This window comes from Salvelinus namaycush, chromosome 14 (genome assembly GCF_016432855.1).
Source record: "Salvelinus namaycush isolate Seneca chromosome 14, SaNama_1.0, whole genome shotgun sequence".
NCBI classification, from domain to species: Eukaryota; Metazoa; Chordata; class Actinopteri; order Salmoniformes; family Salmonidae; genus Salvelinus; species Salvelinus namaycush.
In genome coordinates, this window is record NC_052320.1 from 22432053 (window position 1) to 22447483 (window position 15431).

General features: G+C 43.4%; 1 long non-coding RNA gene across 1 annotated transcript; it reads left to right on the forward strand.

Moving 5' to 3' along the window:
* Window positions 1-13676: 13676 nt before the first annotated feature.
* Window positions 13677-15220, forward strand: LOC120058898. Its single transcript, XR_005478072.1, has 3 exons — window positions 13677-14099; window positions 14422-14604; window positions 14962-15220. It is a non-coding gene; the product is annotated as an uncharacterized LOC120058898 (long non-coding RNA).
* Window positions 15221-15431: the final 211 nt, after the last annotated feature.

Sequence of the window (15431 nt, forward strand, 5' to 3'; positions counted from 1 at the left end):
TTGGAGGCTAATTTGTAAATGACATCGCCGAAGTCAAGAATTGGTAGGATAGTCAGTTTTACGAGGGTATGTTTGGCAGCATGAGTGAAGGAGGCTTTTTTTGCGAAATAGGAAGCCGATTCTCGATTTAACTTTGGATTGGAGATGCTTAATGTGAGTCTGGAAGGAAAGTTTACAGTCTAACCAGACACCTAGGTATTTATAGTTGTCCACATATTCTAAGTCAGAACTGTCCAGAGTAGTGATGCTAGTCGGGCGGGCAGGTGCGACCAGCGATCGGTTGAAGAGCATGCATTTCGTTTTCCTAGCATTTAAGAGCCGTTGGAGGCCACGGAAGGAGTGTTGTATGGCGTTGAAGCTCGTTTGGAGGTTTGTTAACAGTGTCCAAAGAAGGACCAGATGTATACAGAATGGTGTTGTCTGCGTAGAGGTGGATCAAAGAATCACCCGCAGCAAGAGCGACATCATTGATATATACAGAGAAAAAAGTCGGCCCGAGAATTAAACCCTGTGGCACCCCCATAGAGACTGCCAGAGGACCGGACAACAAGCCCTTCGATTTGACACATTGAACTCCATCTGAGAAGTAGTTAGTGAACCAGGCGAGGCAGTCATCAGATAAACTAAGGCTGTTGAGTCTGCCGATAAGAATATGGTGATTGACAGAGTCGAAAGCCTTGGCCAGGTCGATGAAGAAGGCTGCACAGTACTGTCTTTTATCGATGGCGGTTATGATATCGTTTAGGACCTTGAGTGGGGCTGAGGTGCACCCGTGACCAGCTCAGAAACCAGATTGCATAGCGGAGAAGGTACGGTGGGATTCGAAATGGTCGGTGATCTGTTTGTTCACTTGGCTTGTTCTGTGTTCAGTGAATGTTCCGAGTTCAATTTTGACTTAAATCTACAAGAAAATCTATGGCAAGACTTGAAAATGGTTGTCTAGCAATGATCAACAACCAATTTGACAGAGCTTGGAGAATTTTGAAAATAATAATGGGAAAATGTTGCACAATCCAGGTGTGTAAAGCTCTTACACACTTAGCCAGAAAGACTCACAGCTGTAATTGCTTCTGCAAAGTATTGATCCAGTGGTGTGAATACTTACGTAAATTAGATATTTCTGTATTTCATTTTCAACACATTTGTTAAAAACATGCTTTCACTTTGTCATTATGTGGTATTGTGTTTAGATGGGTGAGACAAAGTCAGACTAACACAACAAAATGTGTGGTAAGAAGCCATGTTAAAATAATACAATACTAGGAGCAGAAGACAAACAAGGTTTGCTGACGGCCTCCCGGGTGGCGCAGTGGTCTAGGGCACTGCATCACAGTGCTAGCTGCGCCACCAGAGTCTCTGGGTTCGCGCCCAGGCTGGGCTGGGTTCGCGCCCAGGCTCTGTCGCAACCGGGAGGTCCGTGGGGCGATGCACAATTGGCATAGCGTCGTCCGGGTTAGGGAGGGTTTGGCCGGTAGGGATATCCTTGTCTCAGTATGTAAAAAAGATGATGATGTTTTAGTTAAATGGGGAAACTACATATCAATATCTAAGGGGACCTCTAAGCAATTCAATCATATATTTTTTAAGTCATTCATTAAGAAAGCCTTTTATTCAAGGGGTATGAATACTTTCTTGAGTCAACTATTTGGGCCAGATGTGAAATGAGAACTGTTTATTTTCGGACATATTGGAAAATATTGGCTTTGTTCGGAACAAGAGAGATGCAAATACCACTAATGTCTGATGTAACCTATAAGAATCTACAGCAATTGCTCTTTGAAACCCTGATCACAATCTGACCTGCTTTTCTCTTGGCGTTCGAGAGATCTGCTTTCCCAGGCCATTTCTCAGCTGTCTTCCCTGAGACCTGAAGAAAATGCCAGCGAATGACATTCAGCTCAGTTGAGGGTACATCAGTCCATCTGCTTAGTGTAGCAGCTGTCTGACAACTTACCAAACCCTGTCTGAGCATCACTACCAAATGTTCACTGCCCTTCCAACAAGTGTACTCTATGTGAAACAAATACAAACAACCCCCCTAGGTCATTCAGATGTGGGGCTATAGGATGCGAGAAGAAGAAGGACACAGCTAATGCTGCCTGTAAGCCATGGTTGTCTTCTAAGTGTCATGACATGCAAGATAAATATAATTTCATAATAACGAGATTCAAACTATTAAAATGCTCATATCAAAGTGTTTTTAAACAAACATAAAATTTCACCATCCTGCAAAAGCACCGCAGCCAAGTCACAGTACCTCTCAAGTTCGAGGAGATACTTGGTTTGTAATTAGCAAATGCTGAACTACAAAGGACACTCTTCCACAATATCCCAATGAAGCAAGGTATTATGCAGTAGTGGATCCACAATCAGCAAAGTGACGGAACACACCGCCACATTTGACTTTAACAAGGAAACTAAACCAATGTATAAGGAGGGGATAAATCATTCAAATCACCTGTCCTAGAGGGAAAGTATCGCAGAGAGGGTAACAGCGGGTCTAAGAGAACTTTACAGGGCTCTCAATAAACATATGACATAATATTGAGTAGAGTGTCATTAAGGCTGGCCTTCAATCTGATCCCAAATCGATGCATCGAGAATGAATGAAATGCAGTGGAGATGGAGAGGAGGACCGCAGGGGAACTAACTGTGGTGGGATTAGAAGGTGATTAGAACAATATCTCTGTGTTTTACTACGCTGCCTGAGAAAGTGCTGCATTAGGGGAAACAAGGGAGTAGTAAAAGCCAAAGAAGGAGCCTATCTACTGTCCCGAATTTGTCGAAGAGGCAAGTGTGTGGTCTATTGTCAGCAAATCACAAGGAGATAAGAGTTTCGGTGTATACTGTGTGAAATAACAGTATATGGGCAATTCCACGTTGCTGTGCTATACTGTACTCTACTGAGCTCTTGTGAAGCATAGACGTCTATGATTGGTTCAGATTTGGTCCGATTTAGACCAACCAAATTTGGTATTTTTGTTACTGTACTGAACTACTCTACTTTTCTTTACTGTACTGTACTCTACCGTACTGTACTGAACTATACTTTTCTTTACTGTACTCTACTGTGCTGTGCGGTACTGTACTCTGCTGTCCAAACTTGTGAACCCAACTGTTGTTTGTGACTACTGTGAGTTTTCATTATAGCCAATTCAATTGCAGAAATTCCATTAAAACCACTTAGGATTCAGACCCTTTTTTTCAATTTTTGCCTAAAATGACATACCCAAATTTAACTGCCTGTAGCTCAGTACCTGAAGCAATGATATGCATATTCTTGATACTATTTGAAAGGAAACACTTTGAAGTTTGTCTAAATGTGAAATTAATGGAGGAGAATATAACACATTAAATCTGGTAAAAGTGTTGTATCAAGTCTGCCCAAATGTGCCTAACTGGTTTATAGATACATTTTCAAGTTCATAACACGTGGTCCCGTGTGGCTCAGTTGGTAGAGCATGGCGCTTGCAACGCCAGGGTTGTGGGTTCAAGTCCCACGGGGGGACCAGGGTTCAATTCCCACGGGGGTACCAGGATGAATATGTATGAACTTTCCAATTTGTAAGTTGCTCTGGATAAGAGTGTCTGCTAAATGACTTAAATGTAAAATGTATAACTGTGCAGTCTCCTCAAACAATAGCATGGTATTATTTCACTGTAATAGGTACTGTAAATTGGAGAGTGCAGTTAGATTAACAAGAATTTAAGCTTTCTGCCCATATCAGATATGTCTATGTCCTGGGAAATGCTGCGCATGTTTCGCTCAACCGTCCCGTGGGCGGTCACTGATCCCGTAGAGGTTTTAACCTCTTGACGCTAGGGGTCAGATTTTTTTTGATTTTTTAACCTCTACGGACCCCCCCTCCCGGATCCGGGATCATCCTCATCAGAAAATCTGACTAGCATAGCCTAGCCTAGCGCCACAGGGATATCATATAATATAATTTCATGAAATCACAAGTCCAATACAGCAAATGAAAGATAAACATCTTGTGAATCCAGCCAACATTTCCGATTTTTAAAATGTTTTACAGTGAAAACACAATATATATTTATGTTAGCTCACCACAATAGCCAAACACACAACGCCATTTTGTCACCGCAAAGATAGCTTTCACAAAACCCACAAATAGAGATAAAATGAATCACTAACCTTTGAACAACTTCATCAGATGACAGTCTTATAAATGTATTGTATAACATGATGTCATGTTTTGTTCGAAAATGTGCATATTTATAGCTACAAATCTGGGTTTTACAATGCAGCCATCGTCACAAATGTCCGGAGAAATTTTAGACAGCGACGTAATCTAACAGAAAAACTCATCATAAACTTTGCTGAAAAATACATGTTGTACAGTGGCAATTTTATCATGTATCATGTAAATCTTGGTGGGAAATATCCCCCCCTCATTTTTTTTTAGATGCATACCAGCAAAGCCACTACACAACACTAAACAATACATTAATTTCACTATAACGGTGACAAACATTGCCCACAAACTGTAAGATGTATGTTAGGGCCTACATAAAGCTGTCCCAACAGCAGAGCTTTCTTTTCAGCATCATGGAGTGAATCTTTACCACCGCTACACCTGGCTATCAGCGGAGACTTTTTTGGCAGCGAAACACTTCATTCAAACTAATTTACTGCCTTTTTAAAAAACATAGCTGATATGGCTAACTTGCTTAAACAAATGTGGTTTCTACTGACAATTGAGATGTACAAACTATGGCATTAGGGAAGGATGAGCAGATAAGAGGCAGCAGATAAGAGGCAATCCATCATTTCAATTAAGACATTAACAAGCGAGCTAAGACGGACATAGTCAATACTATTTGTTCAGCACTTTTGAAATGTACAGCAATAGAATTCAGAACATGGGCTGTTCTTACAGTATTCTCCCTGTACACCAAGACAGAACCCTAGGATAAATAAAGGGGGCACCCCTAAAAACAAAAAACATTTGTCATAAAAATCTAGAAAAAATCCAAAAACCTCCGTTTTGTTCGCACGTTTTCTTCAGTAATCCACAGGTTCAAACGCAGTCAAAACAGGCAGACAAAAAATCTAAATTGTATCCGTAAAGTTCATAGAAACATGTCAAAAGATGTTTATATTCAATCCTCAGGTTGTTTTTAGCCTAAATAATCGATAATATTTCAACCGGACAATAACGTTGTCAATATAAAAGGTAAACAAGAAAGGTACTCTCTCGGTCATGCGCATGAAAAAGCTCTGTGACACTTTAGGGTCCACTCATTCAGACTGCTCTTACTTCCTAATTTTTCAGAATACAAGCCTGAAACAATTTCTAAAGACTGTTGACATCTAGTGGAAGGCATAGGAACTGCAATTTGAGTCCTAAGTCAATGGATACTGTAATGGCATTGAATAAAAAAACTACAAAACCAACAAAAAAAACTACTTCCCGAATGGATTTTTCTCAGGTTTTCGCCTGCCAAATTAGTTCTGTTATACTCACAGACACTATTTTAACAGTTTTGGAAACTTTAGAGTGTTTTCTATCCAAATCTACCAGTTATATGCATATCATGTCTTCTGGGCCCGAGAAGCAGGCAGTTTAATTTGGGCATGCTTTTCATCCAAAATTCCGAATGCTGCCCCCTACCCTAGAGAAGTTGTTAAGGCTAGGGCTGATTTCAAGGTTTTACTACTAACCTACAAAGCATTACATGGACTTACTCCTACCTATCTCTCCGATTTGGTCCTGCCTTACATACCTACACGTATGCTACGGTCACAAGACGCATGCCTCCTTATTGTCCCTAGAATTTCTAAGCGAACAGCTGGAGGCAGGGCTTTTTCTTGTAAAGCTAAATTTTTATGGAATGATCTGCCAATCCATGTGAGAGACAAAGACTCGGTTTCGACCTTTAAGTCTTTATTGAAGACTCATCTCTTCAGTAGGTCCTATGATTGAGTGTAGTCTGGCCTAGGGATGTGAAGGTGAACAGAAAGGCACTGGAGCAACGAACCGCCCTTGCAGTCTCTGCCTGGCTGGTTCCCCTCTCTCCACCGGGATTCTCTGCCTCTGACCCTATTACGGGGGCTGAGTCACTGGCTTACTGGTGCTCTTCCATCCCGTCCCTAGGGGTGCGTCACTTGAGTGGGTTGAGTCACTGACGTGATCTTCCTGTCCGGGTTTGGCGCCCCCTCGGGTTCGTGCTGTGGGTGAGATCTTCGTGGGGTATAATCTGCCTTGTCTCAGGGTAGTAAGTTGGTGGTTGAAGATATCCCTCTAGTGGTGTGGGGGCCGTGTTTTGGCAAAGTGAGTGGGGTTATATCTTGCCTGGTTGGCCTTGTCCGGGGATATCGTTGGACGGGGCCACAGTGTCTCCTGACCCCTCCTGTCTCAGCCTCCAGTATTTATGCTGCAATAGTTTTTGTCGGGGGGCTAGGCTCAGTCTGTTATGTCTGGAGTATTTCTCCTGTCTTATCCGGTGTCCTGTGTGAATTTATGTATGCTCCCTCTAATTCTCTCTCTCTCTCTCCTTCTCCAGCCCCTTTTTCCCACAATATCGTGTGTTAGGAATACTAAATTCCCTATTTTTCTCTGCCTCTGTCGTCCTTCCCCGCACCTACGATCACATATTTTTTCAATCCACGGGGGCTTGAGATGTAGCGGGGTGTTGCGTTCCCTCCTCCAAGAGGCGTACGAAACATAATAGAGGCTCATCCGGGATTATTAAATCCACAGGACCCCGCTGCTCTGAGCTATCTGTGATTGGTGATTGAGGTGTGGTGGTAAGGTTGTGAGTTTGGATGACTTGTTTAGCTTACATGTGTTCAGTAGGCTGCTGTGTTTTTTTTAAGCTCCCTCTGTTGATTGGTTGGTTGGTTGGGTTGTGTAAGGTATACCTTTGTGCCATAGCTGACCATTATGGACTCTTCGTTCCTGAGAAAGCCCTAAAGGCTGAGCTTTCGGTGCTAGTCAGGGAGGTTTTAGTGGGAAACAAATGTTCTCATTGAAAGATGAGGAGAGGGAGGCTTCAGGAGAGGAGATGGGTAGACCTTCCGATGCCAATCGGAGGACGGCGGAGAGGAAGGGGTTGCTTGTACCCCCTTTACATTGCCCCGATTCCACCGTTTATCTTCTGCTTCGGGTCATTCAGACAGGACCGCTAGGCTAAAGGTGAGGCTGGCCCGTTTGGAAATGGAGCTAAAAGATAAAGAGCGCATTAGACAGCTGGAGTTTGTGTCACGCCCTGACCGTAGAGAACGTTTTATGTCTCTATTTTGGTTTGGTCAGAGTGTGATTTAGGTGGGCATTCTATGTTCCTTTTTCTATGATTTGTATTTCTGTGTGTTTGTCCGGGTGTGGTTAGGTACTTAGGTTGCCTTTTCCCAACTGTGTTGGTGGGTAGTTGTCTATGTGTAGTTGCATGTCAGCATTTGTTGTTTTGTTAGTTTGTTTAGTGTTTATTCGTTTATTAAAGAAGAATGTATTCAAATCACGCTGCGCCTTGGTCTCATCGTTATGACGAACGTGACAGTTTGAATTAGAAATATGGAAATAGAAGCCGACAAGGAGGTGAGGATCCGACAACTGGAGCTAGACGCTGGCTCCAGTGCGACTCCACAACCTGCCCGTCATCAAGCCCACTTCGAAGTGGGTAAAAATATTGCTTTAGTCCCTCCATTTTGAGAGTCGGAAGTTGATTCCTATTTCTCTGCGTTTGAACGTGTGACCGCTGCGCTGCATTTGCCGCTCGAGATTTGCCCGCTCCTGTTGCAATGTAAATTGTCTGGGAAAGCCCAGGAAGTAGTAGCCGCTCTCTCCCTGGAAGACAGTTTACAGTACGATATAGTTAAAACAACTGTGTTGCGGGCTTATGAGTTGGTGCCTGAAGCTTATAGGCAGAGCTTCAGGAACCACAAAAAACCCTCTCACCGTACTTTTGTTGAGTTTCCTAGGGACAAAGAGTCTCTGTTTAATCGATGGTTTTCAGCCAGCAAAAAGCTAACACCTTTGCTGATATTTGGGAGTTGATTCTGTTTGAGGAATTTAAAAGCAACCTGCCTGATAGAATTGTAGTTCATTTAAATGAACAGAAAGTGGTAAAATTGGCCCAGAAGCAGTGTTGGCAGATGAGTACGCTCTGACACACACGTGATTGCAGACTGCCCGGTTTTGAAAAATAAACCGAAACAGTCCCTATCACAATCCCCTAAATTAAAAAGCATGGGTTTAGTCCAGTTTGTGCACATCCGTTGGACCGACTTATTGATTCAGCTTTTGGGAAACTGGATCCTGTCTATGCTCCGTTTATCTCTGCCGGTTGTGTTTCCTTAACTGGAGAATAAGCTGATCAAAAGCCCATACAAATCTTACAAGACACCGGGGCGGCGCAGTCAGTGATCGTTACTGAAGCTTTACCCTGGTCCCTTGAAACGTATTGTGGCTCACATGTCATATTACTGGGTATAGAGACAAAAACCGTACCTGTACACTGGGTCCACTTAGTGTCAGACTTGGTATCAGGACGTTTCCGTGTTGGTGTAGTGTCTACACTGCCAGTAAAAGGAGTCACATTGCTACTAGGGAACAATATCGCTGGTGGTAACGTGACTCCTGTGTTAGAAGTAGTAGACAACCCAGATATCAAAACTGCAGATGATAAATTGGTTCAAGCATTTCCCCATGTTTTCATGCTTGTGTGTTAACGAGGGCACAATCTCGCAAGCTGGGAGATGTGGTGGATTTGTCTAGTTCCATTTTTGAGCATATTGAGGTAGAAGACAATGCACCGAGTATTCATTCTGCAAGGCCGACGGTTTCTACCCCCGTAAAAACTAAGGCAGGGGAAAGTGAAATCGCGCCCCAATTACATGACATTATTTTGTCTGTCACCCCCGAGAAGGTGATTGAATGTCAAAAGGGAGACACCAGTCTTCGCAAGTGTTTTGCTTCGGTATATCCATTGAGGAAGCTAAACTAGGGAGACCGCCTACTTTATGGAAGCAGGAGTTTTGATGCGTAAATGGGCAACTCATAACACAGTTAGTGACTGGAGTGAAGTGTTTCAAGTGGTTGTTCCTACACCGTTCCGACAGCAGGTGCTGTCACTCGCCAATGACCAGGCATGGTCCGGACATTTAGGGATTACGAAGACTTATAACCGAGTCCTTAAAAAACATTCTGGCCAGGTTTGAAGTCTGACGTTGTCCAATTTTGTAAAACATGTAATGTATGTCAACTCACTGGGAAAGTGAATCAAACAGTTCCTCGTGCACCGCTCTGCCCGATTCCTGTGGTGGGGGAACCATTTGAACGAATGATAATCGATTGTGTAGGTCCTTTGCCAAAAACCAGATCAGGTAACCAGTTTTTACTAACAATAATGTGCAGTGGTACTCGATACCCAGAGGCTAACCCTCTCTGTACTGTAATGGCTAAGACTGTGGTGAAGGCACTAGTTAAGTTCTTCTCTACGTTTGGAATCCCTAAAGTAATCCAAACTGATTAGGGAACCAACTTTATGTCAAAACTGTTCTCAAATGTGTTAAAGATGCTGTGTATTTCCCATCAGGTCTCCAGTCCATATCATCCGAAGAGTCAAGGGGCCCTCAAACGCTGACGTCAGACGCTTAAGGCGATGCTACGCAAGTATTGCATGGATGCCAGTACCGATTGGGCTGAGGGGGTACCATTCATCCTATTTGCTATCAAAGAAAAAATACAAGAGTCCTTAGGGTTCAGCCCTGCTGACCTTGTGTTTGGACACACCCCACGGGGTCCGCTAAAAGTTTTGAAGGAGCATCTCCTACACCCAGTTGCCCCCCTAAAAATGTGTTGGATTATGTCAGTAAAATACTCCAGACAGCTCCTCAGGTAAGCCGGTCCAGCCCGCCGTCTCCAGTGTGGCTGCAGTGGTGCTGAAGCCTGGCTGGGGAGGATAAGGAGGACGGGTTGGAGTTACGCCATACATTACAGCAGTGTGAACGCTTATGTAATTCGGAGATGCTGAAAAAGTTACCCTCTCATGTGGAACATTTGGATAACGATCAAATTAATGATCTTATCCTATTGATAAATAGTTCTCAATGTGTTTCAGGACATTCCAAGTCGCACATCCATCTTGGAACATCACATGGATGTGGGGAACGCTGCTCCAATTCGTCAGCATCCTTCCCGGGTAAACGCTAAGAAAAGGGAGGGAATGAAAAGTGAGGTAGCTTATTTATTACAGAATTACATGGCAAACCCAGTAACAGCTCCGGGAGTTCCCCGTGTATTCTCGTTCCTAAGCCTGACGGTATGCCCTGCTTATGTACGGACTATCATCGCATAAATTCCATTACAATATCTGATTCTTTTCCCCTACCTCGCTTAGAGGACTGCATTGATATAATTGGCTCTGCTGCTTACGTTAGTAAGTTAGATTTGCTAAAAGGTTATTGGCAGGTGCCTCTGACCTCTCGAGCATCTGACATTTCGGCTTTCATTACGCCTGATAACTTCGTACAATATATTGTGATGCCTTTTGGAATGTGTAATGCACCTGCTACGTTTCAGCACCTAGTTAACATTGTGTTCGCGGATGTGCTAAATTGTACTGCTTACCTTGACGATGTGGTGATTCCTTTGTCTACTTGGTCTGATCATCTCGCCACCTTGAAAAGGGTGTTTCAGCGGTAGGAACATGCTTATTTAACCCTCAATATGGCCAAGTGTGAGTTTGGGAAGGCTACTGTGACTTACTTAGGGAAGCAGTTGGGACGAGGTCAAGTGCGCCCAATAACTGGCAAAGTGGAAGCAATTGTTGCTTTTCTTGCTCCCACGACTCGCTGCCAGTTGCACAGATTCCTGGGGATGGTATGGTACTATCGTACGTTCTATAAGAATTTTTTGACGGCAGTAGCTCCCATTACATCTCTGCTCAGTCCCAAAGTATAATTTAAGTGGTCCCAGGAATGAAACTATGCTTTTGAGTCCGCCAAAGCGCTACTTTGTAGTGCCCCCAACTTTGACAAACATTTTAAGTTGGAGGTAGATGCTAGTATCGTGGGGGTGGGTGCGGTTCTCTTGCAGGAAGATGAGGAGGGAGTGGATCGGCCCGTCAGTTTCTTCTCCCGTAAGTTCAACTCGTGTCAGTCAAAGTACTCCACCATTGAACAAGAGATGCTGGCTTTATTGCTGGCCTTACAGTTTGAGGTATATGTGGGCTCCAGTGCCTTGCCTGTTCTGGTCTTCACGGACCATAATCCTTTAGTGTTTCAAATGTACAATCAGAACCGCCACTTTATGCGGTGGGCTCTGATTGTATAGGGATACAATTTACAGATTCACTATGTGAAGGGTTTGGCGAACGTGGTCTATCACGAGTTTAATGACTGGGGATTCGTGTTGGTTTTTGTTGTTACAAATCGGGAGTTTGCAGGTTTTGTGGTGGGCGGGTTACGTTCCCCAGTTTTTGTGTTGTTGTGGGTTTGTATGTGTCTATTTCAGGAAATGGCTTCCCAGATTCCTAAAGCAGCTGATTGGTCGGCCCCATCACTGATTGGAGCTCTGACCCCGCCCTCTCATCATGGGATACAGCTGTTTCTTCAATTACCAACTCCTTCTCCAGCTTGATAAAAACCAGTGTTGGTTGTTGTGGCGGTCAGTCAAAGTTTTTTAAATATTATTTTGTAGCCACTCCTTCAGAGGTATGTGTATGACAATAGGACTTAGTGTTTGTGGTTATTGAAATTTCACACTTAAAAGTATTGGTAAATTATTCCGTGTTTCATTAGTTCCCGGGGGGGAAGGGGAACGCACCTTGGGAGTGTTTAGGCAAGAAGCCTGCGAGCATACATAACCCGTAGTATTTAATCTGTCTATGCACACTAGGTAAGACCTTGGCGGACCACCCCCTGTATTTTGGTTAGAGCGCCAGGTGGTGCTCAAGGTTGGAAGTGGGAAGGCAGGTAAGGCAGGAGAGGGGATTCCTTAACTTTTACTTTCTTTGCTTTGGTTCCGTCCAGCCCCTTTTTCCCACGTTACCGTGTGTGAGGAATAATAAATTCCCTGTAACTGTATTTTTCTTTGCCTCTGTCATCCTTTCCCGCACCAACGATCACATACTTTTTTCACTCCACTGGGAGTTGAGATGTAGCGGGGTGTTGCATTCCCTCCTCCAAGAGGCGTACGTAACATGGACCTTCAATGCTGCAGACATTTTTTTGGTACACCATTCCAGATCTGTGCTTCGACACAATCTTGTTTTGGAGCCCTACAGACAATTTATTTTGTTCTGACGTGCACTGTCAACTGTGGGACCTTATATAGACGGTCGTGTACCTTTCCAAATCATGTCCAATCAAGTTGTGGAAACATTTCAAGGATGATCAATGGAAACAGGATGCACCTGACCTCAATTTCATGTCTCATAGCAAAGGGTCTGAATACTTATTAACCCTTTCATGCGTGAGTTCCAAATATCTCTAACGGTCGCCCCAGCGTGAGTTTTTTTATGCACGTGATGTTAGAATGTTCTCTCCATTCCAGAATGTGATTGATACGTAACAGTACATTTTATCCGCGCTGCCCTCAAACCAAAGCACGCAGCCTGTTTATATTTATAGGCTGTTTCAACTTCAATTTCAAATTATTTTCTAACAAGTTTTTATTTTCTAAAAACAGTTTGAATTTAGGTGTGTTCCGCCTCCTCATTCATTCACATAAAAATAGTAATTTTTACTTTTGCGGACAATTACATTTTTGGGACATTTCTGACACGGACAAAATTCCCCCAAGCACTTCCCAATTGTTTGTGCAGTTCACGTCTGCAGACATTTGCTCATCTCCCGTCAGAACATGATCTGCACACGTGTTCACATTTTCTATCTGTTGCCCTCATTGCAGTCATTGTTTTCGTTAATAATAATAACTTTGGAAATGTGTGCGTTTCTATCAAAGTAAGTGCATTATTACGTTGTAATAGTTTCTGTATGTCGTTTCTATTGTAGCGTACTGTATGTATGGAGCATAATATATTTGTGTATATTCTTTATAACCGCGGACACGTGAGGTAACGTTACTCATTTTATAACCTTTATGGTGTTATAGTCAATCGTGCTTATGTAGCTACATTATTCTATTAGCTCTGTAAAACAATGCTAATTGCGTCAGAGAAGTACTATCTTGTGTTGTATTTTGAAGCTACATGGCCTTATGACTCCCAAGTGACGCAGCGGTCAAAGGCACAGCACATCAGTGCTACAGGCGTCACTACAGACTCCCTGGTTCAAATCCAGGCTGCGTTTCTATCAAAGTAAGTGCCTTATTACGTTATAATAGTTTCTGCTGTAGCTCACTGTATGTATGGATCATAATATATTCCTTATAACCGCGGACACGTGAGGTAACGTTACACATTTTATAACCTTTATGGTGTTATAGTCAATCATGCTTATGTAGCTACATTATTCTATTAGCTCTGTAAAACAGTGCTAGTTGCGTCAGAGAACTATTAGCTTGTGTTGTATTTTGAAGCTACCCTGACCTTATGACTCCCGAGTGGCGCAGCGGTCTATGGCACTGCATCTCAGTGCTAGAGGCGTCACTACAGACACCATGGTTCAAATCCAGGCTGTATCACAACTGGCTGTGATTGGGAGTCCCATAGGACAGCGCACGATTGGCCCAGCGTTGTCCGAGTTTGGCCGGTGTAGGCCATCATTGTAAATAATAATTTGTTTTTAAATTACTTGCCTAGTTAAATAAAATAAAAAATATGACCATGGTTTGTTTATTTGGTCTATTCAGCATAGCTCTGTTCTGCCCTGCCTTGCCCCCCTGTGGAGCTCAAAAGTTAGTTTCTTAATGCAATAAACTATTTTTTATAGCAGTGTTTATTATGTTACTTCTTTGTAGTATTGTTTTATTGCTATATCCTTATATTGTATTCTAATTAATAATTCCTCTTTCTTCTGTACTTTCAGAAACCACAAATATTATTTGCCAATATCATAACTGGAGCTGGACATCTTTGGAGCAGAAGAATGAGGACAGCTTTTGTATGCTAACGTACACTCCTTAACAGTCTTACTGGATGAAAAGACAGCAAGAAAACACATATGCCAATATGTAATAGTCGTCTATTTTATTGCAGTATTGGTAGTTGGTTCAACAACTTGTTATACTAGAGGACAAAAAACTGAAAATGCATAACCCATATTTAATATTCATGCAGTGACTGAACAACAACTGCATTTCCACCCCCCCCCCCCCCCCACACCTCTGAAGGCATAGTATCATGGCAGTCAGTCACTTATTGCTGCAGATGTGCTCAATAATGCTTGAGCATGTGATACTCCTCAAAGCATGGTGAAATACATAGAGGTGTACCACAAGCTAAACACATGTATTTTGTCATCTTCCTCTGCTTACTTCTCCTGGTGCCAGACAGGCAGACTTTGCAGTGCCTCCTTGTGCGACTACCTTGAGCAGCAGTTTGAGGGACTTTGCAGGGAAAATGCCGTGCAGTAAGGCGTAGGGGATTGTTTACAGCAGGACGACCCCCAGTGGATGGGCGCCGAGGGGTGTGGTGCTCCTCCAGCAGCTCTCTCATTAGGTTCTCTCTGTATTTTTGGTAGGTAATTACTTTACCTAAGAGGGAGTGGGGAGGATGAAGAAAGTTAGAGGATGATGAGGCAGTGGGTAGGTGGGTGAGATATTGTCACTATAATTGCATAATGGATTTGTATGTGAACTGTACATCCAATTACAAAAATAGCTTGTTCAGTAATCATCTCACCTGTTAGTTGGCGGTGAACTATGCTGCCATTGAGGGCAGCAGTGTCGATCAGATGGAAAAATATCTTCTTATACCACTTGGTTGTTTTCCGAGTGCATTCCACAAAGCTGTTTATCATGTCTGCCTTATCCACTGCCCCCATTTTGAGGTTATAGTCGAGCACACAATCTGGTTTGATCTTTCTCTCTCCAGTCAGGTGATCCACCTTCCCTGTGGCCGACATGGTTGCTGTATGGACAGTGGAGAGGACATGGACATCTCTTTTGTCATGCCACTTTACTGCCAGCTGTTGACCATTCTCCTGGAACTCCACCTCCCCTCTCTGCATCTTCCTGCATCCGAATCCTGGCATCCCCTTCCTGTTCGACCTGACTGTGCCACAGGCCCCTGTGCTGTTGGAGAGCAGATGCTGGAAGAGTGTGGGACTGCTGTACCAATTGTCCACGTACAAAGTGTGTCCCTTGCCGAGATGAGGAGCCAGCATGGTCATCACTACGGACCCGGACACCCCAAGCCCCTCATAATGTTTGATGTCAGTGGTGGACCCTGTGTAAACTATAATATCCTGGACAAATCCTGTCTTCACGTCGCACATGACAAAGAACTTGACTCCAAACCTGTGCCTTTTGGAGGGAATATATTGACGGAACGCCAGCCTACCT